At 42.6% G+C, this 24,635-nt stretch overlaps 1 pseudogene; it reads right to left on the reverse strand.

Moving 5' to 3' along the window:
• Positions 1-3,331: 3,331 nt before the first annotated feature.
• Positions 3,332-4,482, reverse strand: LOC128591320 (protein APCDD1-like; annotated as a pseudogene).
• Positions 4,483-24,635: the final 20,153 nt, after the last annotated feature.

Consider the following 24,635-nt stretch of genomic DNA (forward strand, 5'->3'; position numbering starts at 1 on the left):
TTTTACTAGTTACTTTTGTTTTATTCTGGTAAGAAATACAGAACACGGAGTTTGCCATCTCAACCAGTTTTAAGTGGCTTCCCACTGCTGTGGAACCATCACCACCACCACCCGCTGCCCCAGGACCCCTTCATATTCCTCCACTGTAACTCTGTACAGCCCCCAGGCCCAGCCCCCGGCAGGCGCCATCCTACTGTCTTCCTGGATGACCTCTGAGGAGTGGAAGAGCAGGCGTCGTGTACCGTTAGCCCTTATTTCACTCAGCATAAGCTCCTCAAGCGTCACGCATGTCAGCATTTCCATCCTTTCAAAGGCTGAACAATATTGTGTTGTGCGCACACGTCACATTCTGTTTACAGGTTTTCTCAATAGACACTTACGTTGCTTCCATCTTTCCACTACTGTGGATAATGCTGCTATCACCAGGGGTATACGCCTATCTGTTCCAGTCCCTGCTTTTAATTCTTTTGGGTATATATCCAGAAATGGAACAGCTGTGTCATATAAGAATCTTACGTTTAATATTTTGAGGGACCACCAGTGTCTGCAGTGGCTGCGGAATTTTACATTCCTACCAGCAGTGCACAGGGATTCCGATTTTTCCACATCCTCACCAACACCTGGTTTGTTTTCTGGTTTTTATTGTTTTCTTTTCTTTTTTGTAATAGCCATCCTAACAGGTAACTTGGCATCCCACTGTGGTTTTGATTTTCCAATGATTAATGATGCTGAACAACTTTTCATGTTCCTGCTGATCATTTGAAAATCCAAGCCCTTCGCCTGGGATCTTTCAAATCATTTTGCTTCTGTTGTTGACTAGTTACTTTTTGAAACAACTCTTCAGCTGTCATTAAAGCTAAAAACAGGGGCGGCGCCTGTGGCTCAGGGAGTAGGGCGCCGGGTCCCATATGCCAGAGGTGGCGGGTTCAAACCCAGCCCCGGCATGCGGGGGTAGTATTTTGGCCTTTGTGGATACTGTCAACAAGCTACCAGGTTTAGCCAGGGTTGTATGAGGAGACACCTATTTTGTAGACAGGTTTTTTAAAAAAATCATTTGTGCTCCTAATTCTCAAACTCTTTGGCTTGAATCAAAATTATAAGTACAAAGAGGGAAGTAGAAATTAAAGGCTCTATGTTGTATTTTTAAAATGCCTTCTCTTTTCTAAGATGCTCTTCTTAACTAGTATCCTTCCAAGATGAATAAGTGGGAAGAACATAGAATAAGATAGATAGTCTTATTAAAAGACAGAGTGATTTGGACTCCACCGTATCACTTGCTTTATAAAATCGCTCTCTCTTCAGATCTGTGCTCTGATACATGATTCTCTCTTGAGACTCATCCTCCCCCTGGCTCACCAACTTGGCACCCTTTCCCTGAATCTCAGAAAGGGCTATTTAAAGTCAAAAGTTTCTGTACACAGATAGCTTGAAGGTTAAAGCAGAGGGACCAGAGAATGTTTCCTTGTTGCTATTCTTTATACTCACTATAAAAAGCTTTAATTCAGAAGTAGGGGGCGAATAAAGATCCCTGTACAATTAGACTCAGAAAAGAAAAAAACAATCAAACTTATCCTATAAACAAACAAAACCCCTTACATAGTATAAGTGAGCAGTGTTTTGGGCAAGAAGTGGGGTTTTTCCTGCTCTGCCCTCTGATTCCTGCCCATCTCTCTGGTAGCAAGGTCAATAACTGCGGCTGCACTTGCAGGACGCTGGAGTCTGGGACTGTAGTCCATTGTCTCCTGAAGCTTTACTTTGTCCCCCAAGACACCACGGGGACATTTTACAGATGCAACCAAGATGTGAGGAGAGGAAATCACTCAGCTAAGAGAACTTACAAACAAAGGTAGAATCAGGACCCCGATTTGGCCTCCGGGCTACTGAGTGCTACTTCCTGCCCTGGGCTGCCCCTTGGGGGGTGGAGGGCGGGGGTCCTGTAAAGAACAAACAGTCCCCTATCAAGGACTCCACCCCAGGAAAAGGTCTTCTCCCTCGCGAGACTGATGGGGATTCTCCAGGCTTTCTCCTGTTCCCTGCCAATATTTATTTCTGGAGAGCTGGTTCATCAACAACATTTGCTGACAGTATCCACTTGTTTTCGCCGTCTTCCCAGAATGGAAGAAAGGACTTGACGGGATCCTCATTCACAGCAGGCTGGATACAACACACATCTTCAGAAGCAGCATTTCTAGGGCTAACAGGTTTTGTTCAAGGAGGAGGAGAACTGGGAATAGATGATGGAAACAAAACACCATGAAGGTTTCTGGAAAGAGACTTACTGTGGCTAATGGCCCTGGTCAAAAGCTTTCTTGGAAAGTACAGTTTTCCACGAGTTTGATCGCGTCTCTGCTGTGGATAATCCTGTAGGCACAGCCTTCTCAGGGCCTACCCACGGCTGGCAGGTTCTCTGACGCCAAGACCACAGAGTCCAGGGAGAGCTGAGCATGCGGCCAATGTGACGAGGTCCTCATGGACATGCAGACTACAGAAAGCTGTAACTGCACACCAGAGGAGCCAGCATCCGTCACACGTGACCAGTGTTCACATACTGGGGAGGGACGGCACAGTGCTTCTCTGCTCTTGCATTCTAGGAGCTTATGGACTCGGCTCATTTTGGTCCCTTCAAGGGAACTTGGGTGACTCCACTTTCAGAAAGCGTGAGGGGGAACTGCTGTGGCCACCCACACTATGTCCCTTTAACTGTAGCTTTAGGTACAGGCTGCCCATGCTGGCTGTCTGGCTGGCTGTCTGTCCTGTGGGAATGGACTGAATGTTTGTGAAGTCCTAAACCCTTATGGGAGGGAATTAGGAGGCTGGGCCTTTGGGAGGTGACTAGGCATGAAGGTGGAGCCCTCACAAGTGGGATTAGTGCCCTTATCAAAGAGATCTGAGTGCTCCGTGGCTCCCTCTCCACCACAAGGGGACACAATGGAATCAGAGTCTACAGTCTAGAAGAGGCCCTGAGCAATGCACCACACTGGTGCCCTGAGCTGGGTTTCCGGCCTCTGTGAGCATAAGAAATAAGCACCTGTTGTTTCTGAGTCCCAACGTCTATGGTGCTTCGTGACACCACCCTGCATGGACTGCAACACCAGCTCCCAGCAAGTAGCACGGTGCCGAGCTACAGAATGTGGGTTCGGTGCAGTCAGCCACCCTGCCAGGAGGTGAGCAGAGCACAGGGCACTCGGAGGGACTCTGAGAGCCTTGGGGAGACACCGCACAGCAACCCACAGCCAGTTACAGACACCCAGGAAAGGGCCTGCGCCTCGAGAAAGGTTCACTGCTGGTTCCCGCATGTGGAGTTGGCTGCCGAAGCTCAGGGAAGCGAATCTCAGCCAGACACTCTTCTGCGTCCTGCCTTGGCATTCTGCAGCGGGGGCTGGTAGCTGGACGGCCGGCAGAACGTCCTCTGGGAGGCATGGGTGTGGATGTCGCCGAGGAAGAGCTCCTCCACCAGGTGGTCTGGGCTGTGCTGTGGGTGCTGCTTCTCCACCCAGATGAGCTGCAGCTCATGCATGGCAAAGCTCACGGCTGTGGTGCACTCACAGCCGTTCTCCTCCCGCCACAGGTCATAGGCCACGTCCTGCACCCAGGGGCCCCAGGCTCCCAGGAAGCCCGGGCAGGTGCGGTTCACCAGATGGCTGAGTTTCTCGGCTGCTGCCTCCGTGTGGCCGATGACCTGGACATTGTGCAGCTGGTAGTCAGCTTCAGTGTCCCCTCGGATGATCCAGGAGGCCTGGAGGAGGCGGATCTTGCCCCGGATGATGAGCGTGTAGGTGGGGTCTGTGCACCGGTTGCTGCCATAGTAAAACTGGTAGGCCTTGAATGTGTTATTGTGGTAGAATCTGTAAGATCTTGTGATGAACTCTGGGCCTGACCTTACTTCACAGCCAGTGGAGACCCAGTGGCCCTCGATTGTAGGCGGCATCTACATAGTGATCCGTGCACCATTGTGGAGATGTTTGAGCATGTGATAGCACTGCGACTCCTTGTAAGCCCTCCAGGCACTTTTCTCTAAGGACCTAGGATGTGATCGGCTGTCTGGATGAAGGAGGGCAGAACCCTCTCCCAGCCCATGAAGCAGGAGGGCCGGGAACAGGTATCTGAGCAGGAAGAGGCGCGGACAGGACATCTCCAGTGCTCCTCGGAGCCCTTCGCTCGCCGGCCGGGAAGCTCGGCGGCGCTGCGACGGCGCTCTGCCCTTCAGCCCCGTCCAGGTCCCGGTGAGCGCTCGGCCACAGCTCGCGTGCGGCCGGGCCAGGCCCAGCTTCAGGCGGCCGCAGCGCGCCCCATGCCCGGCGGGCGCAGCGCGGGGCTGCCGGGCGCGCGCTCCCTGGGCGCCGTCGGGCAGCTGTGGGCGCCCGGTCCCCGTCTGCGTCCCCGCCTCGCCGAGTCCCGCCCCGCGTCCCGCTCTGGCCGCCGCGCGCGCCGCTCCGAGCTGCAGTGGCCGCCACCGCCGCCGCAGCTGCAGCGTCTCTTCATATTTCCAGAGCGCCGCCGGCGGGGCGGCCGGGCCGTGACAGCGGAGGAGCCGGGGGAGGGGTCGGCCGGGAGGCGACGCCGCGCCACCGCCCCCTGGCTGCCGCCGATGTGTCTATTTTAGTCAATACCATTCCATTTTACTTACTATAGCTTTGTAATATAGTTTGTAAGAAAATACTGTGATGCCTCCAGCTTTGCTCTTTTTGCTCAAGATGGTCTTGGATATTTAGGGTTTGTGGTCCCATATAAGTTTTAGGATTATTTTTTGAATTTCTGTGAAAAATAACATTGGAATTTTGATAGGGGTTGTATTGAATTTATAGATTGCTTTGGCTAATACAGATATTTAACAATATTAGTTCTTCCAATCCAGGAACATGGAATATACAGGGTGTCCCAAAGGTTTCCATACATAGGAAAAATGAACAAACTCATATTTTATATTATATTTTAATATTGTATATGTACATATTATTCAGAGAAATATTTTATAAATATTTTGTCAAATTTTGTAACGAGCATCTTGTAAAGAAAGGTATGTTTACCTACAATTTCCCATTTTCCCTGTGTATATAACCATGGTGACCTTTGGGATACCATGTATTTCCATTTTTGTGTGTCTTCTTCAATTTCATTCATTAAAGTTTAATCATTTTTCAGTGTACAGATCTCTCACCCCTTCAGTTAGATTTGTTCCTAAGTGTTTTCTGTAGCTATTTTAAATGGATTGCTTTCTTAATTTCTTTGTCAGATAACTCATTATTAGTGTACAGAAATGCTACTGATTTTCATGTGCTGATTTTGTATCCTGTAAGTTTACTATACTCACTTATTAGATCTTATAGGTTTTTGGTAGTGCTTTTAGAGTTTTTGATATATAAGATCATGTTATCAGCAAACAGAGACAATTTGAAATCTTCCTTTCCTATTTGTATGCCTTTAATTTCTTTCTCTTGCTAAATTGCTCTGGCAAGGACTTCCAGTATTATGCTGAATAGAAGTGCCAAGACTAAGTGCTATAGTTTGGATGTGGTTTGTCTCTACCAAAATTCATGTTAATATTTAATCCCCAATGTAGCAGTGTCAGGAGGTCGGGTCTAATGGGAAATGTTTGGATCATAGGGGGTGAATCTCTTGTGAATATATTAATATCCTCTCTTAAGGAAGAATAAGTTCTCGCTCTTTCAGGAATAGATTAGTTCCCTGCCAAAGAAAGTTAGTAAAAGGGTTTGGCTTCCTCTGTTTCTCTCTCTTGCTTCCTCCCATGCCTTTGTATGTGCATACTTGCCTTCCACTTTTAGCCTTGACAGGTAGCAGCATGAGGCCCTCATCAGAAGCCAAGAAGATGCTGGCACCATGCTTCCTGTACTTCCCGGCCTGCATAACAATGAGCTAAATAAACCCCTTTTCTTTATGAACTACCCAGCCTCAGGTATTCTGTTATAACAATACAAAATGGACTAAGACAATGGGACTCCTGGTCTTGTTCTTGATCTTAGAAGAAAAGCTTTCAACTTTTCATTCATGAGTATAATGTTAGCTATGGGCTTGTCATATATGACTTTTATTATGTTGAGGCACATTCATTCTGTAACTACTTTGTCGTGGGTCTTTATTCCGAAATCATGTTGAATGTTGTCAAGTGTTTTCTCTGCATCTAATAAGATAATCACATGGTTATTGTCCTTCATTCTCTTAATGTGATGTATCACATTTATTGATTTGCATATATCAAGTCATCTTTGCATCCCAGGGATATAGCCAGCATGATCACAGTGAATGATCCTATCAGTGTGCTGTTGAATTTGGCTTGCTAGTATGTGTATTTAGGATGTATCTATGCACATCAGGGATATTAGCCTATATTTTTCTTTTCTTGTAACATCCTTGCTTTGTTAACAGGGTGATAGTGGTCTTGTAAATTGGGTTTGGAAGTATTCCTTCTTCAATTTTTTGTAAGAGTTTGAGAAGGATTGAAATTAATTCTTTAAATGTTTTGTGGACTTCACCTGTGAAGGCCCAGGTCATGGGCATTTTTTTGATGGACAATGTCTTTCAAATGATTCAATCTCCTTATCATTATTGGTCTGTGATATTTTTAATTTTTTCATAATTAAATCTGTGTAGGTTTTATGTGTCTAGTAATTTATACATTTCTTCTATGTTACTCAATTTATTATAATATAATTGTTCACAGTGATCTTTTACATTCCTTTGTTTTTCTGCAATATCATTTGTTATGTCTCCCCTTTCCTGTCTGATTTTGAGTTTCTTCTCTGTTTTTCTTAGTGGATTTAACTAAGAGTTTGTTGTTGTTGTTGTTGTTGTTGTTTTTTAATCTTTTCAGGAAAAAAACTCTTATTTAGTTTTTATGATTTTTTTCTATTGTTTTCTGGTCTCCATTTTATTTATTTCTTTGTGATCTTTGTTATCTCTTTCTTTCCATTAATTTTGGCATAGCTTGTTCTTTTTCTAGTTCCTTGAGGTGTAACATTAGGTTGTTTGAGAACTTTCTTCTTTTCTGATTTATTGCTATCAATTTCCCTCTTAGAACTAATTTGTTGCATCACATAAGTTTTGGTATGTTGTATTTCCATTTTGTTTTCCTCAAGATATTTTTGGTTCTCTTTTTTATTTCATCTATGACTCATTAGTTGTTCATAAGTTGTTGTTTAACGTCCACATGTTTGTGAATTTTCCAAGATTTCTCTTATTACTGACTTCTAATTTCATGTCATTGTGATCAGAAACTAATTCATATGTTTTCGATCCTCTTAAATTTGCTCAGATTTGTTCTGTGTCCTAATAGCTGATCTATCCTGGAGAATATTTGGTATGCAGCTTAGACGAATGTATATCTGTTGCCATTGGATGAATGTTCTGTATGTGCTTATAAGGTCCATTTGGTTTTAAGTGTATTACAAGTCTAGTGTTTCCTTATTAATTCTCTGTCTGGATGATATGTCCATGGTTGAACATGTCATATTTAAGTCCCCTACTCTTATCGTATTTCAGTCTATCTCTCCTTTTAGATCCTTTAATATTTGCTTTATGTATTTAGGTGCTCTGATGTTTGGTACATATATATTTACAACTGTTGTACCCCTTCATGAATTACCTCTTTGTCATTATATAATGGCCTCCTTGTCTCTTTTTACAGTTTTGCCTAATATAAATACAGCTACCTCAGCTGCCTTTTGTTTCCATTTGCATGGACTATCTTTTTCATCCCTTCATTTTCAGACTATGTATATCCTTAAAAGTGTGGCAAGTCTTTCTAGGCTGTATATAGTTGGGTCTTATTTGTTTATCAATTCAGCAACATTATGTCTTTTTATGGAGAATTTAATCTGTTTACATTGAAAGTAATTAGTGGGAAAAATAAAGTAATTATATATAGGTAAGGACTTATACTGCCATTTTGCAAATTTCTTTCTTTTTTCTTTCTTTCTCTTTCTTTCGTAGATATTTTTTTTCTTTCTCCCTTTCTGGATATCTTCCTTTGTGGTCTGTTGGTTTTCTGTGGTCCTATGCTTTGAATCCTTTCTATTTTTTTATTTGTTCATCTACTACAGATTTTTCCTTTGTGGTTACCATGAGGCTCTCAAAAAACATCTTTTAAGGCTTCGCATCTGTATCTCAGTGGTTAGGGTGCTGGCCACATACACTGTGGCTGGCCAGTTCAAACACGCTCAGGGTCTGCTAAACAACAATGACAATTACAACAAAAATAACAACAACATATAGCTGGGCATTGTGGCGGGCGTCTGTAGTCCCAGCTATTTGGGAGGCTAAGGAAAGAGAATCACTTAAGCCCAAGAGTTGTAGGTTGCTGCGAGCTGTGATGCTATGGCACTCTACCAAGGGTGACACAGTGAGACTCTGTCTCAAAAAATCACCCAAAAAACAAACAAACAAAAAAATCTTTCAATAGGCTACTTTTCAACAGTTAATTTTGATAACAATTTAACTTTGATTCCATACAACAATTCTACATTTTTACTCCCCGTCTTATTTTTTTAGTTGATGTTTTATGAGCATTTTATGCTTTTGATGTCAATATTTACATCATTTTGCAGTTTGTGTCCCTTAATGATTTATTTTTGCTATAGTTGTTTCAAATAGTTTTGTCTTTTAATGCTCATACTAAAGATAAAATTGTTTTATACCATTGCAGTAATATAGTATTCTAAACATGACTATATATTACTTATAACTTTGAGTTTTGTGATTTGATAAGTTTTATGTTACTAATTAGCAACTTTTCCTATCAGCTTAAAAAAAAAAAAAAAACTTTCCCTTTAGTAAATTCTGTAATGCAGGTCTAGTGATGATAAATTCCTTTAGCTTTTGTTTATCTAGGAAAGCTTTTCCTTTTTCCTCATTTCTAAAGGATAGATTTCCTGAGTATAGTATTCTTTAATGGCAGTTTTTTCCTTCAGCATTTTGAATATATCACCCTATTCTTTTCTGTCTTACAGGATTTCTGCTAAATAGAAAGATAAATAATTTCATGATAAATAATTTGTTAAATTATTTATATAATAATTTCTGCTAAATAATATAAATTTATATATTGATATTTATATATTTATATTTATATAATATAAATTTATATAATAATTTCTGCTAAATATAAATTTATAATTAATAATAAAATAAAATAATTAAATTAATAATATAAAATTATATATTATATATTTATATTTATATAATATAAATTTATATAATAATTTCTGCTAAATAATATAAATAATTTCTGCTAAATAGAAAGATAAATAGTTCATGATAAATAATTTTTTAAATTTTGCTGCTCTCAGAATTTTTTCTTTGTCTTTGATTTTTGGTAATTTATTATATTTCATAAGCTCCTCTTTGAGTTTTGTTTTATTGGAGACCTTTGTGCTTCCTGTACCTGGATGTTGGCATTTTTCCCCAGATTTGTGAAGTTTGTAGTCATTGTTTCTTTAAATTTGTTTTCTGACCATTTTTCTCTTTCTTCTCATTTTTAACTTCTATTATTCAAATATTAGTTCTCTTGATGATGTTCGATAAGTTTTATAAGCTTTCTTCATCCCTTTCCATGTTCTTTTTTTCATTTAGCTCCTCTTACTATATAATTTCATATGATCTATCAAGCTCACTGATTCTTCTATTTGACTGAGTTTGCTGTTGAAGCTTTCTATTAAAATTTCCAAATCAGTCATTATATTCTTCATCACTAGGATTTCCATTTGTTTATTTGGGGTTTTATTGTTGTTGTTGCTATTGTTGTTGTTCTTTGGTCCAACTTTTCATTTTATTTGTGCATTGCTTTCCAGATTTTATTTAATTTTTGAACTATGTAATTTTGTAGTTTGCTGAACTTCCTTAAGATAATTATTGCGAACTCTTTGTCTATCATTTTACGGATTGTTATTTCATCAGGGTCTATTATTGGAAATTTTTAAAATTATTGGAAATGTTTCTTTTGATGGTGATGTAACTCTTTGATTCTTTGTAATCTCTGTGTCCATAAATTGGTGTATGTATATTTGACAAGACAGCCTATTTGGCCTTTACATGTATTCTTTGAGTAAACCTTCACTATTTTGTCTATCCTGTGATTTTGGATGGGCTGGCTGCTAACAATTCCAGGCAGGCAGACCTTGTTCCCAAGTTCTCTAGTGGTTGGGCCATTATCTTTGATCCGAGGTTGAGTGGGGCTGCTGGCTAGGCTTCACTGTCCAGCAAGCCCACTAACTGCACTCTGAAATCAGACAGAATTGCTGGCTGGGCACTGAAATTCTATCTGATGAGAAGGGTCACAGGGTGCATTTCTAAGCTATATAATACTATTGGAGTTCTGCAATTGGGTTATGATGCAGACTGGGCTTTCAGGGTAGGCAGAGATATAGCTCCAGACAGATAGGTCCACATGCTATGCTCCATAAAAGTGCACAGTGGTGGTCGTGGTGGGTATATCCCTGCCTGGACAGTAACTTGATATGAACTCTGAGACTGCTGTTTATACTTCTAGTGCAAGCAGGTCTAACTCCTTTGCTCTGCAGAAATTCACTGCAGTGACAACTTCCTGCCTGGGCCAAGCCTGTGTGGCCATTTTTTGAATTTGCCACTATTCTTATTAATTTGTAGGAGTTGTTTATATATACTCTAGCTATTCATTCCTTATCACATATATGATTAACAGTGTGTTCTCCCACTCTTTTCACTCCTTTGATAGTATCCTATAAGGCACAAAAATTTTTAATTTTGATGAATTCTAATTTATTTTTTCTTTTATTACCTGTGCTTTTGGTATTATAAGCAAAGAATCATTGCCAAATCCAGTGTCACAGAACCAAAAGCTTTGTATTGAACAAAGTGAGTTTTAGAATGTCATCAATTTCCAACAAATAAAACTTTAACATATTCATTAATACTCAAATTCTACAATATAGTTAGATTGAAATTAAAGGGATAAAAAAAGATATACCATTCAAGTATTAATTTTTAAAAAGCAGAAGTGGCCATACTGAGATAAGTAGACTTTAGAGCAAAGGAAATTACTAGAGACAAGGATGAATGTTACATAGTGATACAAGGATCGGCCTCCCCAGAAGACACAGCAATCTAAATTGTGTATGCTCTAAACCACAAAGTTTCCAAATACGTGAGGAAAAAAAAAACCCTGAGAGTGCTAAAAGGGTAAATAGATAAATTCAAAATTATATTAATATTTGGGAATTACCACACTCCCCTTTTATCAACTAATAGAACTACTAGACAGAAAATTGGTAAAGCCATTGAAGAACTCAACACAATCATCAACCAATAGGATCTAATCAACATATGTGGAACACTCCACCCAACAACAGCAGAATATACGTTTTGTTTTGTTTTCTTTTGTTTCAAAAGCCAGTAAGACATTCACAAGACAGACCACATCTTGGCTCATAAAACAAACTTCTACAAACTCAAACTATTTGAATCATACAGAGTATATTCTCTGATTATAACAGAATCAAGAAAGTTAAATAACAAAATCTCCAAATAGTTGGAACTTAAATAACACACTTCTAAATAAATCATGGTTCAAAGAGGAAGTCTCAGGAGAAATTTTAAATATAATAGAACTGAATAAATATAAAAAATACATGTCAAAATTTGTGAGACATAGTTTAAACCACGGGTCCTCAAACTGTGGCCTGCGGGCCACATGATGCAGTGTAATTGTATTTGTTCTCATTTTGTTTTTTTTACTTCAAAATAAGATATGTGCAGTGTGCAGAGGAATTTGTTCATAGTTTTTTTTTTTTTTTTAAACTATAGTCCAGCCTTCCAATAGTCTGAGGGACAGTAAACTGGCCCCCTGTTTAAAAAGTTTGAGGACTCCTGGTTTAAACAGTGCCAAGAGGGAAATGCATAGCACTAAGTTCTTCCATTTAGAAAAGAAGAAAAGTCTCAAACTAGCAATGTATGTTCTTAGCTCAAGCAGCTAGAAAAGTACAGCAAACTATACCCAAAGCAAGAAGAGGAAGGAAAAAATAAAGATAAAAATGAGAAAATTGAAAGTAGGAACACAATAGAGGAAAATCAATTAAACCAAAAGCTTTTTTGTAAACAAAATCAATAAAATTGATAACCCTTAACAAGACTGATGAAAATAAAACAGAGAATACATGAATTACCAATATCAGGAATGAAAATGGGGATGTTATTATAGATCTTGCAGTCATTAAAAGGAAAACAATAAAGAACTACTACAAATAATTTCATGTTTTACTTCTTAGAAGGGATTCAAAAATTTAGAAAAATGAATAATTTTTTAAAACTATAAACCATCAGAACTCAATCAGAATGGGAGATGATCTGACTAGTCCTGTTACCAACCATTGAAGAAATTAAATTTATAATTTTTTTATTTTTTTTTTCTGGTTGCAGTTCAGCCGGGGCCAGGTTTGAACCCACCACCCTCGGTATATGGGACTGGCGCCTTACTGACTGAGCCACAGGCGCCACCCTAAGTTTATAATTTAAAAGCCCATTAAAAATACATTCAGGGTCAAATGATTTCACTAAATAATTCTATCAAACATTTAAAGAAGAATTAACAACTATTTTATATAATCTGTTTTCCCATAAACAGAAGATGAAGGAACATCCTTAATTCATTTTATGAGGGCCTGATAACAAATGAAACACAGTAAAAAGGAAAAGGTAAAGTTCATGCCAATATCTCTTATAAACTTCAATGCAAAAACCACAACAAAATTGAATGCAAGTAGGTATAAGAAAAATTATACATCACGACCAAGTGTGATTTATTCTAAGGAGGCAAGGCTGGTTCAACATTTGAAAATCAATCAATGATATCACTTCACTGTATTATAGGATCACGTCATTGGCATTTTATAAAATATAACACCCATTCATTATAAAAACTCAAAGCAAGTTAAGAATAAAAGAGAATTACTTCAATGGGATAAAAGGCATCTATGTTCATTATGGTGGCTCTCACCTGTAATTTAAGGAGCTCAGGAGGCTGAGACAGGAGGATTGGTTGAGGCCAGGAAGTCTAGGTTTCAGTGAGCTATGATCTCACCTCTGTACTCCAATCTGGATAATATAGTGAGATTTTATCTCAATTTTTTTTTTAATTAACAAGGCATGGTGGAAAGGCCTATACTCCTAGCAACTTGGGAGGCTGAGGCAGGAGGATCAGTTGAGCCCATGAGTTCAAGCCTGCAGTGAGGTTGATGACACTACTGCACTTCAGCCTGTGCAACAGAGCCAGAGAGACTTTGTCTCTAAAAATAGCATCTACAAAAACTCTTCAGCCAATACACTTAAGATAAAAGACTGAATATTTTCCTCTAAGATCAGAAATATGGCAAGGAAATCTGTTCTCACTACTCTTACCAACATAGTACTGAAAGTTCTAGCCATTGAAATATGATACGAAAAAAAATAGATGGTATGTAGATGAGGATGGAAGAAATAAAATTTGTGCTATTTGCAGAAAACGTGATTATTTACGTAGAAAACTCCTAGACATGATAGGTAAATTCAGCCTGGCCACAGGATACAAGATCAACTAGAACATAAACTCACACAAACATGCCAGATGATTTTTTTATAGGTGCACAAAAGCAATTCAATGGAGGAATTATAACCTTTTCAACAAATGATGCTATAAAAACTGGGTGTCCACAGTAAAAAAAAAAAAATTGACATCAAGTTAAACTTACATTTTATAGAAAAATTAAATTGCAGACTTAAATGTAAAATGTAGAACCATAAGAAATACTTTTAAATTTGGAGAAAATCTTCAACATTTAGGGATAAATAAACATTGTGAGACTTGACACCAAAAGCAAGATCCATAAGATGAAAGAATGATAAAGTGAGCCTCATCAAAATTAGGAAGGTTTGTTCTGCAACAGTTCATGCCAGGAAGATGAAAAGACAATCCAGAGATTGGGACAAAATATTTGCAAATCATGTATCTTACAAAGGATATTTTCTAGAATATATGAAGAACTCTTAAAACACAATAGTTAAAACAAAACAAACCTCGAAAGAGTACATGGGCAAAGGAACAAACATTTCACCAAAAAGAGAAAAAAGAAAAAGGGTATAGAGATGGCAAATCAGCATATAAAAAAGATGTTCAATATCATTAGCCATCAGGGAAATAGAAATTAAAGCCACAATTAAATATTACTACACTAGTAGAATAGCTAATATAAAAAATAGTGACAACACCAAATGCTGCCAAATATGAGGAAAAAATTACATTGCTGTTGGAAATGCAAAATGGTATAGGCATTCTGGAAAACAGTATGGCTGTTGTCACGATACTAACTGTATTTACCATATGCCCCAGCAATTGCCCTCTTGAGCATTTATTCCAGAGAAAAATTATGTTCCCACAAGAACCTGTACAGGAATGTGGATAGCAGCTTTATTTATAATAACAAAAATCTGGAAAGAATCCTTCAACAAGCAGTTCAACAAGTGAATGGTAAACAGTTTACTGTTGTGTTACCTCCATACCATGAATACTACCCAGTAATAAAAAAGAACAAACTATTCATTACACACAATAACTTGAATGAATCTCCAGGAAATTTTGCTGAATCAATAAGAACAATCCCCAAAGACTGCATTATTGTATAATTTCAATAGAACATTCTTAAAATGACAAAATTGGAAAAAACAGCTCAGTGAGTATCAGGGATGGGGGCTCTTCCCCAGGTAGGTGTGGTTATAAAAGGCCATAAGAAGGACGCTCTGCTAAGTTCAGTTCTGTATGTCGACCGTCCTGGTGATACATGAAGTTTCACATGTGAAAAACGGTATAGAGCTAATTACACAGAGACAGGAAGGGGAAGAGAGAGAGGGCCAGAGTGGATTGAGTACTGGGGAAATCTAGGTCAGGTAGGTGGATGCAGCCTGGTTGCCATATTCTACTGTAGCTTTGGGAATTGTTACCAGTGGGTGAAACTGGGTAAAGGGCTCACAGAATCTCTGCATGTGAATCTACGATTGTCTCAAAACACTTTAATTTTTAAAAAATGTATGAATGCTTCTGGGCTATATATGTTTTAAAATAAAGTACAATACTCTTAAGACTGCAAATGCCAAGGGGCAGAAGGCTATTTCTTAAAAATTTAAGAAAAAATTTAAGGGCTGGCACCTAGCCTGTAAGTGCCAGCCCTTCATCTAAGGCCAAGAAGCAGAAGGCTATTTCTTAAATTTAAATAAACCTCCCACCCCATAAATGCCACCCCCTCACCTGGCTGTGGGCCACGTGATGTGCACTATATAGTGTTGGAATTAGGTGTTCGGGAGGGAGTGGCCCTGGCTTCTCCGTGTTCAGGTATGAGTCTAGGTGGTGTAGAGATGGGCGTTGGTGTGACAGCCAGCAAGGGCAAGGGGCAGGAAGAGCGAGAGCTATGCCTCCCCCACTGTCAGGGAGGGGGCCGAGGAAGGTGCGGGGCAGAAAGCCCGGCGACGGCTTGAGGAAGGTGCTGGCGCCTCGGGAACCCTCCCGCTTCCCCTCCAGGAGAACACGGGCGATGGCTTAACAGCCCCGGTGCAGCGACTGAACCCCACGGTCCAGAAGGAAAGGTGAGTGCGGGACTGTGGCTGCAGGCGCGGCCTCTGGGCAGCGGCCCAGGGGCGTGCGGAGCTGCGCGGCTCGCAGAAGCGGCGCCTGGTCTTAGATGCTGCAGCGGAGACGCCAAGAAGACTACCAATGCCGGCAGCTCTGCGGCCCGGGGGAGTGGGGCCGCCCGGAAATCCTGGCGGCGCCAGCCGAGTAGCGTCTGCAGGCCGGGGGCGCGCACACGAGGGGCACGTGGGTTTGTAGGAACCCGTGCCGTGGGGACTCCTCCCTACTGTGCTGCGGCTGCCGGGTCCTAGCTCTGGAAGAACAGTGGGTTGGGTCCCTACCTGGTGCAGGCGGTCTCTGCAGCTCCAGCCCTGCACCCAGTAGGCAAAGCCAGAGAGAGAGACATGGACACTTACAGTGTCCCCGCGCCGAGAGGCGCTTTCCACGCTCCTGTCTTCCGCGACCCCGTGGACTCCTTCCCACTCCGGAAAGGAGCTTCGGGAAGCCAGGCGGCTTTGTCCAGTGATGGCTAGGGGTGCAGGCGGGGGACAAATGGGCTTCCCAGCTGCCCAAACCCAGGCCTGTGAGAAAGACTGAGGTTCACCAGGGGCGCCTCAGGGCTTGGAGGAACTGCACCCCGCAGCTGAACTCGGGAGACTGGTGCTGGGAACCCGCCGGCCGGCAGGTTCCACGTGGGTGGATCCCGAGAGGAGGGCAGCAGTAGGGTCGCAGATCGCAGCTCACACCTACACGCGGACCTGAGCTTTCACTCGCTCGGGGCAGGACTGGCTCCCTGAGCTCGCGGGGGAGCGAAGGCGGCGGAGTTTGGGGCCGGGGGAGGAGGTGAATGACTGAGGTGGGGCCGCAGGGAGGGGGCAGAAGGCACTATTAGGCTGTGGCCCAGCTGTCGCAGCAGCCCCGCAGTTGGCACCGGGCGCGAGAGGGCGGTGAGGTGACTGCCAGTCGCACTGCGGGACCCTGTCGGCGTAAATCTGCCCCAATGATGAAAGGAAAAGGGTCCATGTCAAAGGGCCATGGCAGGCAGAGACTCTTGCTGGTTCCAGTCTGGGCATAGGGATTTGGCTGCCAGGATCTAGAGTTTGGAGGGCAACGCCAGTGTCATAATGCGGCGCGTTTGCGCTTAGGAGCTTCCACCTAGAGCTCCAGAAAGCCCTGGAGAGGTAGCTTCCTGAAATTGGGCATATCCCACGTTGTCCTAAGCCTACCACCCACGCCCTCCCACCCCATTCCAGCCCCACTCCCAGGTCTTAGCAGAAAGTCATTTAAGCACCCAGTATCGCCAGTTTCATTTTAGGTAAAAACCCAGACAAATCCCGCACTTTGTTAACCTGTCCGCCCCCAAAGCACCACCAGGCATTTTTTCACAGCTCTAAGGCATGGTCATGCCAAAGCCACAGGGAGTGAGTTGTTCAAGTCCTGGGCTTCTGCTAGGCAAAACCCGGAGGATGCCACCGGAGGACGCTGAAGGCAAAGGCTAGCAGGGCCCGGCGCGGGCGAAACTACCGTGCTACTTGCAGGAACCAATGTGGACAAGCCACGTGATCCCTCTCCCCTGGTGAGCGGGTCAGTCCTGCGTGGACACTTGGTTAGTGTCACTCTCTTCATCTCTGGAGTGTCAACAGAGAATGACCCAGTAGACAGATGAACTCGGAATCCGAAAATCCACCTGCCCTTGTCCAGTCTCACTGCCCTTGACACCTCTGCCCTTTACTGAGACTGGCGCTGTGCGCGCACCTGGACCTCCCCCAGCACCCTTGTCCACAGCTATCCACAACCAAGGCAACTGGAGCAGGACCTTTCGGAGTCCCTGTCTCACGTCAGCAGCCACACCGAGGTGTCTCCCTCGCCCTCCTTCCCAAGGGCAGGGACCATGACAGTCCAAAGCTCCGGTGCCCCACACCCTCCCCCTGCAGGACTACCCCGGTGCCACACACCCTCCCCCTGCCTTGGAGCTGGGCGGTGTCTGCCATGCATCCCTGTGAGTTCCTCTAGTACAATGTGCTGGCGTGCAGAGAGGAGGAAAGGAAACACCATTCTTAAGTGGTACTGGCATCTATGGAGTGGCAGTGGTCCACACTGAGCATGCCTGTGCCTAGCGGTGTGTGTGTGTGTCCGAGGGGGGGAGCGGTTACTGCAGCCCAGGGGAGGGTACTGCGGCCAAGGGCAAGACAGGAGGACAGTGAAGGCCGGCTGGCGGCTTGCAAGCCCTTCCTCTCCGAGTTCAGCGGCCGGGATCACCAGCACTGCGGGTAAAGGGGCTGGTAGGCTCTCCTGCACCCTCCCACCCCGTGCTCTCCCGCCTTCTGTGTGTCCCCCGGCTTTTCCAGGAGGAAGATGGGGTGCCCATTGCGAAGGGGAGCGCCGGGGCGCGGGGCCGGGTGGTCACGTGTTCCTTCTCCCCCGCCACTGCTGAGGGAGTTCCAATCAGGGCGCGCCAGGGAGCTCTTCCCGGGCAGGAACCACCCGGCTCGGCTGCGGAGGGTTGGCCAGCGTCACCTGGCCCGCCCCCGTCACCTGGCCCACCCCCACCTCCCGCGAGTAAGGGGCGGTGGTAGCGTCTGCTTGGTTACAAATGGCCCCTCCCGTCCGGCTCGCCTGCTCGCTCGAGCTCCGCGCGGACCTGCTCAGGCGTGCTCCTCCAGGCGGCTCCCGGCGTCTCATCGCCTTGCCCGGGTGCAGCCCGCTGTCCCGGCCACTCCTGAAGGCTCACGGGCACCTAGCACTGAGCTTTGCCACCGAAGTCTGGACCGCCAAGGCGTGGGGTTCGCCTTCCCGGTAGGTGAGTGCCCGGCAGGCGTGGGATACTGCAGGGAAAGTGCGTGGTCCTCGGATGCGGACGCGCATCTGTGCGGTGCCCAGGTCAAGTTTGCAGAGCAGTCGGAGGTCTCTGGCCTCTTTGGCCTCCTCTTACCGCTCTGGCAGGTTGGAGGCTTGGACGACAGCTTTGATTTGGGGAAAGGGCTTCAGGAAATTCTTGTCTTGAGATACTTGGCAAAGGTTGAAAAGACACATCAGGTGGGAGCGTGTAGCTGCAGTTGATGGGGTTAGACAAATGCCTTAGCGTGTGCGTGCGTGTCTGTGGCTCCTGGGTGAGGGTTATCCCGAGATGGAGCTAAGCTGCTGCAGCGGGTCATTCTGCTCCCCAAAGCCACTTTGACGCTGGAGAGTGAAATTGAGCCTCTCTATGATGGTCATTAAATGTTATGGCAGCAAACCAGTGACCCCCAGGATTTCTGATATACCCCTATGATAGCAGGAGTGCAGGTGCTTCAGTAAAGAGTGTGTGAGATATTAAGGCACCCAGAAATTTCATACTCCTTTTATCTTTTACCTTCTTGGCAGAAATTAAACATTAAAAGTGCTGAATCATGAAAAAGACACGGAAAATAATTTACTTCATATTTTTGAAAGTTTTCAAAGCTAATAATATATGCATTTTTGGATGAGTGCTTTAAGGTGTAGGCACAAGGTATTTAAAATCATATTTTGAGACTGGGCCCTTGGTTTGATGGCTCTCGGTTGCTTTCTTTCTGTATGGTGAGTTGTATCCTTTCATTACTTCTTCTTTTTTTTTTTTTTTGTAGAGACAGTCTCACTGTACTGCCCTCGGGTAGAGTGCCGTGGCGTCACACGGCTCACAGCAACCTCTAACTCTTGGGCTTACGCGATTCTCTTGCCTCAGCCTCCCGAGCAGCTGGGACTACAGGCGCCTGCCACAACGCCCGGCTATTTTTTTGTTGCAGTTTGGCCGGGGCTGGGTTTGAACCCACCACCCTCGGCATATGGGGCCGGCGCCCTACTCACTGAGCACAGGCGCCGCCCCCTTTCATTACTTCTTACCATCCTCACTACCGTCTCCTCGCCCCCACCAACAGATCAACAACCCCTCCCAAAACAAGTCGTACGTGTGTGTGAGAGTGTGTACATGATTGTAAAGGGACTGGAGGAAGCAGTCCTGAGAAATAGAAAACATCAACTGATGAATGCAATGAAGGCCAATTTGATTTGTCATATGCCCCTGAAGGGAATGTCAAACTGACAACATGCATACTGGAGAGAAAATGAAACAAGAGTTGCCCATTGACGAAGAAATCAGCCCTAATTCGATCGTACTCAGTAAAGGAGCTGAGGGTAATGCTTCCACAGTCCTCTTTGGTGGAGGTGGAGGGGTGTAGTTTTGATGCAAGTTCTGAGGTCGGGCACCAAGTAACATAAAGATGATTTTTAAAAATCAGAGTCAGGATTAGTTAAATGGGTGTGTCCAAAGGTAGCCCTTGCTCCTTTACTCTGGGCTGCATGGTCTGAACTGCTCAGTGGCCTGCTGACTCATTAGGGAACCCAGCATGGCTTAGCAGGGTTGGATGTTACTTGTAGATGCCCAAGCACTGTGCTTGTGGAAAAAAAAAAAAAAATTAAAGCATCAACAGAGACATTCATCAACAGACAAGCCAGTCTCCTTTTCACATGTCTTCTTTAGGGAGGGTTTTCCCCCTGATTCCTTGACTTGTCACCTTCATTTCAATACCTGTCATCCATGCTTGTGCACAGCACATTTGATGTGACACAAAGGTTTTAATCTAAATCTTAAGATTAGAAACAGCGGCATTCTTAACATTATGATTATTTCAAAGGTATTTGAGAAGTCTACTGCAAAACTGGAATCTGAACGATTAATTGAGTTTTCTTTACAGTATTAAAGCTCCCTTCACATTGCATGTAAGACCAGGGAGCCCCACCCTGTTTCTGAGCATCTGCCTGAAAGACCAAGAAAGGAAGTCAACAGTTGCAGTGGTGCAGGGAGAGGCTGTTTCTAGGCTTTGATGTTACCTTGATTTGAGTAGTTATTAACATTTTGGAAGGTAGGCTTTAATCCATAGGTAGGTCTTAAAGAGCACAGTGTTATTTTGTTTCACCTGTCAGCTTGTTAAAATACCCATTTAACTTTCAGAGGTTTATTTTGATAGAAAAGGGATATGAGTGAAGAGCTGCTTCCAAATTTTAAGATCCTGAGGCGAAAAGACATGATTGGAAGGACAAACATTAAAGCAAATAGTGAAGCTAAAAGTGTATTTTTGCTTTGGTATTCTTAATAAAATTGCTTTATAAAACTAAGTTATTTTAGAATGAGAAGGCTCATTTTTAGGCAATGTATGGAATCAACCAGCTTGTGGGAATGACTAGCACCTGGCATCTCCGTTAGAACAGAGAGGCATAATTAGAGCAAGAAACAGATGAATGAGTTTACCTTTTATTGCTTGGTTCTTCAAACAGAAACCAGTCATGTCGCATCAGATTAGAGGAAGGCTATTTCTGCAATAAAGCAAGATTTCAAATCTTATTTCAAACCTATGGGAAAGAAAACATTTTGAGGTGCCAGGAAAGCTATGTTAACTAATGTTATGAAAATGTGTCAAACGGTCTATGAACCAAGTGTGTGGTGCCCCATGATCATACTAATGTACACAGCTATGAATTAATAAAAAAAAAGAAGCATTATACATTCACAATTCATTATTATCATATCTACCCTTACCCACATCATCTACTGCAGATAGTGAGTCGGACCAAGGGAACGAAAAACACCTTTTAAATTTTAAAAACAAAAATTTCAGAAGGATGCCTACTAGTTAACCATCTATTTTTAAGTTAAATAAGTCATTTAAAGAAAAGAAAATGATACTTTCCCCCGATGGCGAGATTGAACTAACGCATTTCCAAATCTGAATGTAGTGACCAGTTAGCAGTAACTCCGCAGTTCTTCCAGCCTTAAGTGATACTCTAGGTGAAAATCACTTGTTCTATTCTGAACATATCACGTAAGCTCAAAACTGCTGAAAATATCTTCTGCTTTTTTCCCCTCCCCCCCCACTTATATCATCTTTCTTCTCTTTTAAATCTTCCAACCACACCTGCAAATCCTAGCACCTAGAAGGCGTTGAGAGTCACCAGGAATACACAATCAGGTAAATTGCCTGTGATTGCGGGTCATTTTGAAATTAAAATAAATTTCAGCGGCAGCTTCAAGAGTCAAATTGGCAAGACATTTCTGGTGCTTTGCTCAGACACTGGCCCCCTGGCAGCCTGGTTTCAAAGACGGTCTTTCCTTAAAATATGCAGTGATGATTTTGTGGAAGTTAGCTCAGCCCACTTCCACAATTAATTGCAGTGTCAGAAGGTTCCAGAATAGTACCTCCTTGAGTTAGACAGTAAATATGCACACAGCATTGTATGAGGAACATTTCAAAACATCCACCTCCCAGTAAAGTAAATGTGATGGCTGAATAAATACCTGGGCTGTGTTAGCCTACAAATGGCAATAAATCTCATTTTTACCATAAGAGATGGTGTTAATGTACACTAAGCTTTTTTAGGATACTGGAGAACCTTGCAGGATGCAGGCGGACATCTGATGTCTGACTTCTTTTGGCGATGGCTTCCAAGACTCTACCTTTTTCCATTTGACGGTGTCAGGTTATGTATATTTTACAAGGAATTTGAAGAAAATAATTTGCCAATCTACTTATTACACACAGTTGTAGGATTAGTAGTATTACTGGCTTTAAGTAATTGAAAATTAACATATTTATATGTTTTGGGGTATGTGAGTGTTGGGTTGAGACAGTAGAGAATAGCCTTTGAAAATACCGTTTGGAAATTGCTGCCTCTTTAAAATTATGTGATGTTAAATATTTGTACATACGTCTTTGCAAAATTGAAGAATGTGCTTTGGTGTGCACATTTTGCCACATACACATGTGTCCTATACAAACTAGAATTGCTATTTAGGATTATTTAGTACTTGGCCAGTAGAGAGGATTTTTATTTCATTTCTAGCAGTGATTGGGCTCTGAATCTGCTGTGTTTAGGTATCTTAGTATGGAGAACCATCAGATGAGGCAGCAAACTAATACATTTGTTCTTATCAGTACATTTGTTGTAATGTGTCATCTGTTAGGTTGCTAATTTAAAAGTAATCCACTTCTAGGTGTTAGAACTGAAAACATGAGAGATAGTTATTGTTCAGATGTAGCTCAGGATGCATCTCCTTTGGTCAAATTACTGTACATCTTTGTTACAGAATTTGGAAACTGTTAAGACTGCTAATGATCTAAACCTTTTGGTCTTACAGGTGTTCTTTTGATACAGTGGATAGTGACTCTGCTCTTCTGCCTGAGAGTGGTTCAAAATGTAAGTTCAGCAAACCAAATTAATAATGATCATTCTGAAGATCTCTCCCAAGCAGTTCTCACCATTTTTTGTTCCTTCTACCCATGATTCTAGCTTATAAATAAGAGTCTAGCAGGAGGTGATGTCATCCCCTTGGGTGGTGGGGGGTAGCGAGGGGAATGCCTAGCCTGGATGACCATGACTGTCATCATAGCCACTGACTGGTGTTCTTCTCCTCCCTGCCATGTTATTTTTCACGGTAATAGAATATGAACCTTTGGTGTCTGAGTAATGCTGAATTGATGTCGTATCTTTCCGGGTGGCTCTGCCTGTTCTAATCTTCTCCTGGCTCAAGAGGATGATTGCCAATCTATAGATACATCCAGACTCAGGGGCTGAGCTCTTTGGGGCCATATGAAATCCTACATCTGCTGTCAAGTTACCTTTCCTATCACATACATTAACTAAAATGCTTTAGCCCAACTGATGGAGGTCACGCTGTTAGGATCTGGTACACATAAGTTATAAAGTGAAAAGTGTTAAAGTATATAAAAGGCCACTGCTGTTTCACACGCAGAGATTGCATGGTGAGGGATTTTTACAGATTTCCTGGGGCTCCATTTATGAATATCAAGTACTTACAAGTATGTTTGGTTAAGGAGGGAACTGCCTGTGCTCCGAAAGGGACCCAGTGCTGGTTTAGACCCCTTCCTGCCTCTTTAGCAATCTCAACATGTAATTTAAGATATTTTTGCAATTTCATATTTTACATATTTCATCAGTGGTCAGGTTCTAGAAGGCTGATTTTTACTAGGGAAAACATCTTCTCTACCTTCTCTTGTCCCTTGCTTTTTTGCTTTCCTGTCTCTGCTCCCTTGCCCCAAACATGGTTTTTCACGTAATCCTCTTCACTAAATATCACTTCCATTTTTGCTTCTCTGCAGTTTATTGCTTGAGCTGCTAATAGTCTTTCAGTACAAACAGTATATTGATCACTTGAGCTTGACTGAATATACATAATGGGGTGTCAATCGGGAAAAATCGCATAATAAATGGCAGGCAACTTATATTCAGGAGAAAAAATGGGCAGCACACAAAATATCATGTTCACTGTAGCATGACAGAGTGATTTCTCTGGTCTCCATCAGATTCATCGGGTGGATGTTTAATAGCGAAGGCAAGATTAGAATATCAAGATCTTGGAACCTTTCTTTGTTTGTATGGGAAGCCATTTTGTACACTCCATGGAATACAAACATCTTCTAGAACCACGGCCAGCAAGAAGGATCTTTTCTACCTGAGAAATTCAGAAATTGCAAACAAATCTGTTTAAGTTGGTGTGTATTTAAAATCAGCTACTAATTTATGCAGTCCATATTTTTTAAATTTTTACCACGTGTGTATCAGTGCATACACTCACTGTATGCGAATATCATTTTCAGTGTGTATATGGGAGAGCACAGTATATTTAGAGGAAAGTCTACTTTACATAAATTATTTTTAAGAACAACCGAGCAGAGGAGTAGCCGTGCGTTAAGAAAGCTGAATCCTCTTTTTTTCCATTTTAAGTTTCCCATTGAATGATAAGTGAAGGAATCTCACATTTAGAGATTTATATTTAATTCTTTAAAATCAATTTTCCTGACAGAGCAGTACTTATGATGGTAGCTATTTCTGGTAATGTGATAGTTTTGTTACTTTATGTAACTGACTTGGTAGGTGACTTTGTTGCTGGCTGGGTCTGGGAACTGGGGTATCTATCCTATGAGGCAAAACACTACCTCCCTCCCCACCCACACCCCCACCCCAGGACAGTATAGGGAACATTATGTTTTTCCCAGTCTGCTGGGTGGGAAGCAGCCTAGCT

This window comes from Nycticebus coucang, chromosome 8, assembly GCF_027406575.1.
Source record: "Nycticebus coucang isolate mNycCou1 chromosome 8, mNycCou1.pri, whole genome shotgun sequence".
In the NCBI taxonomy this organism is placed as follows: domain Eukaryota; kingdom Metazoa; phylum Chordata; class Mammalia; order Primates; family Lorisidae; genus Nycticebus; species Nycticebus coucang.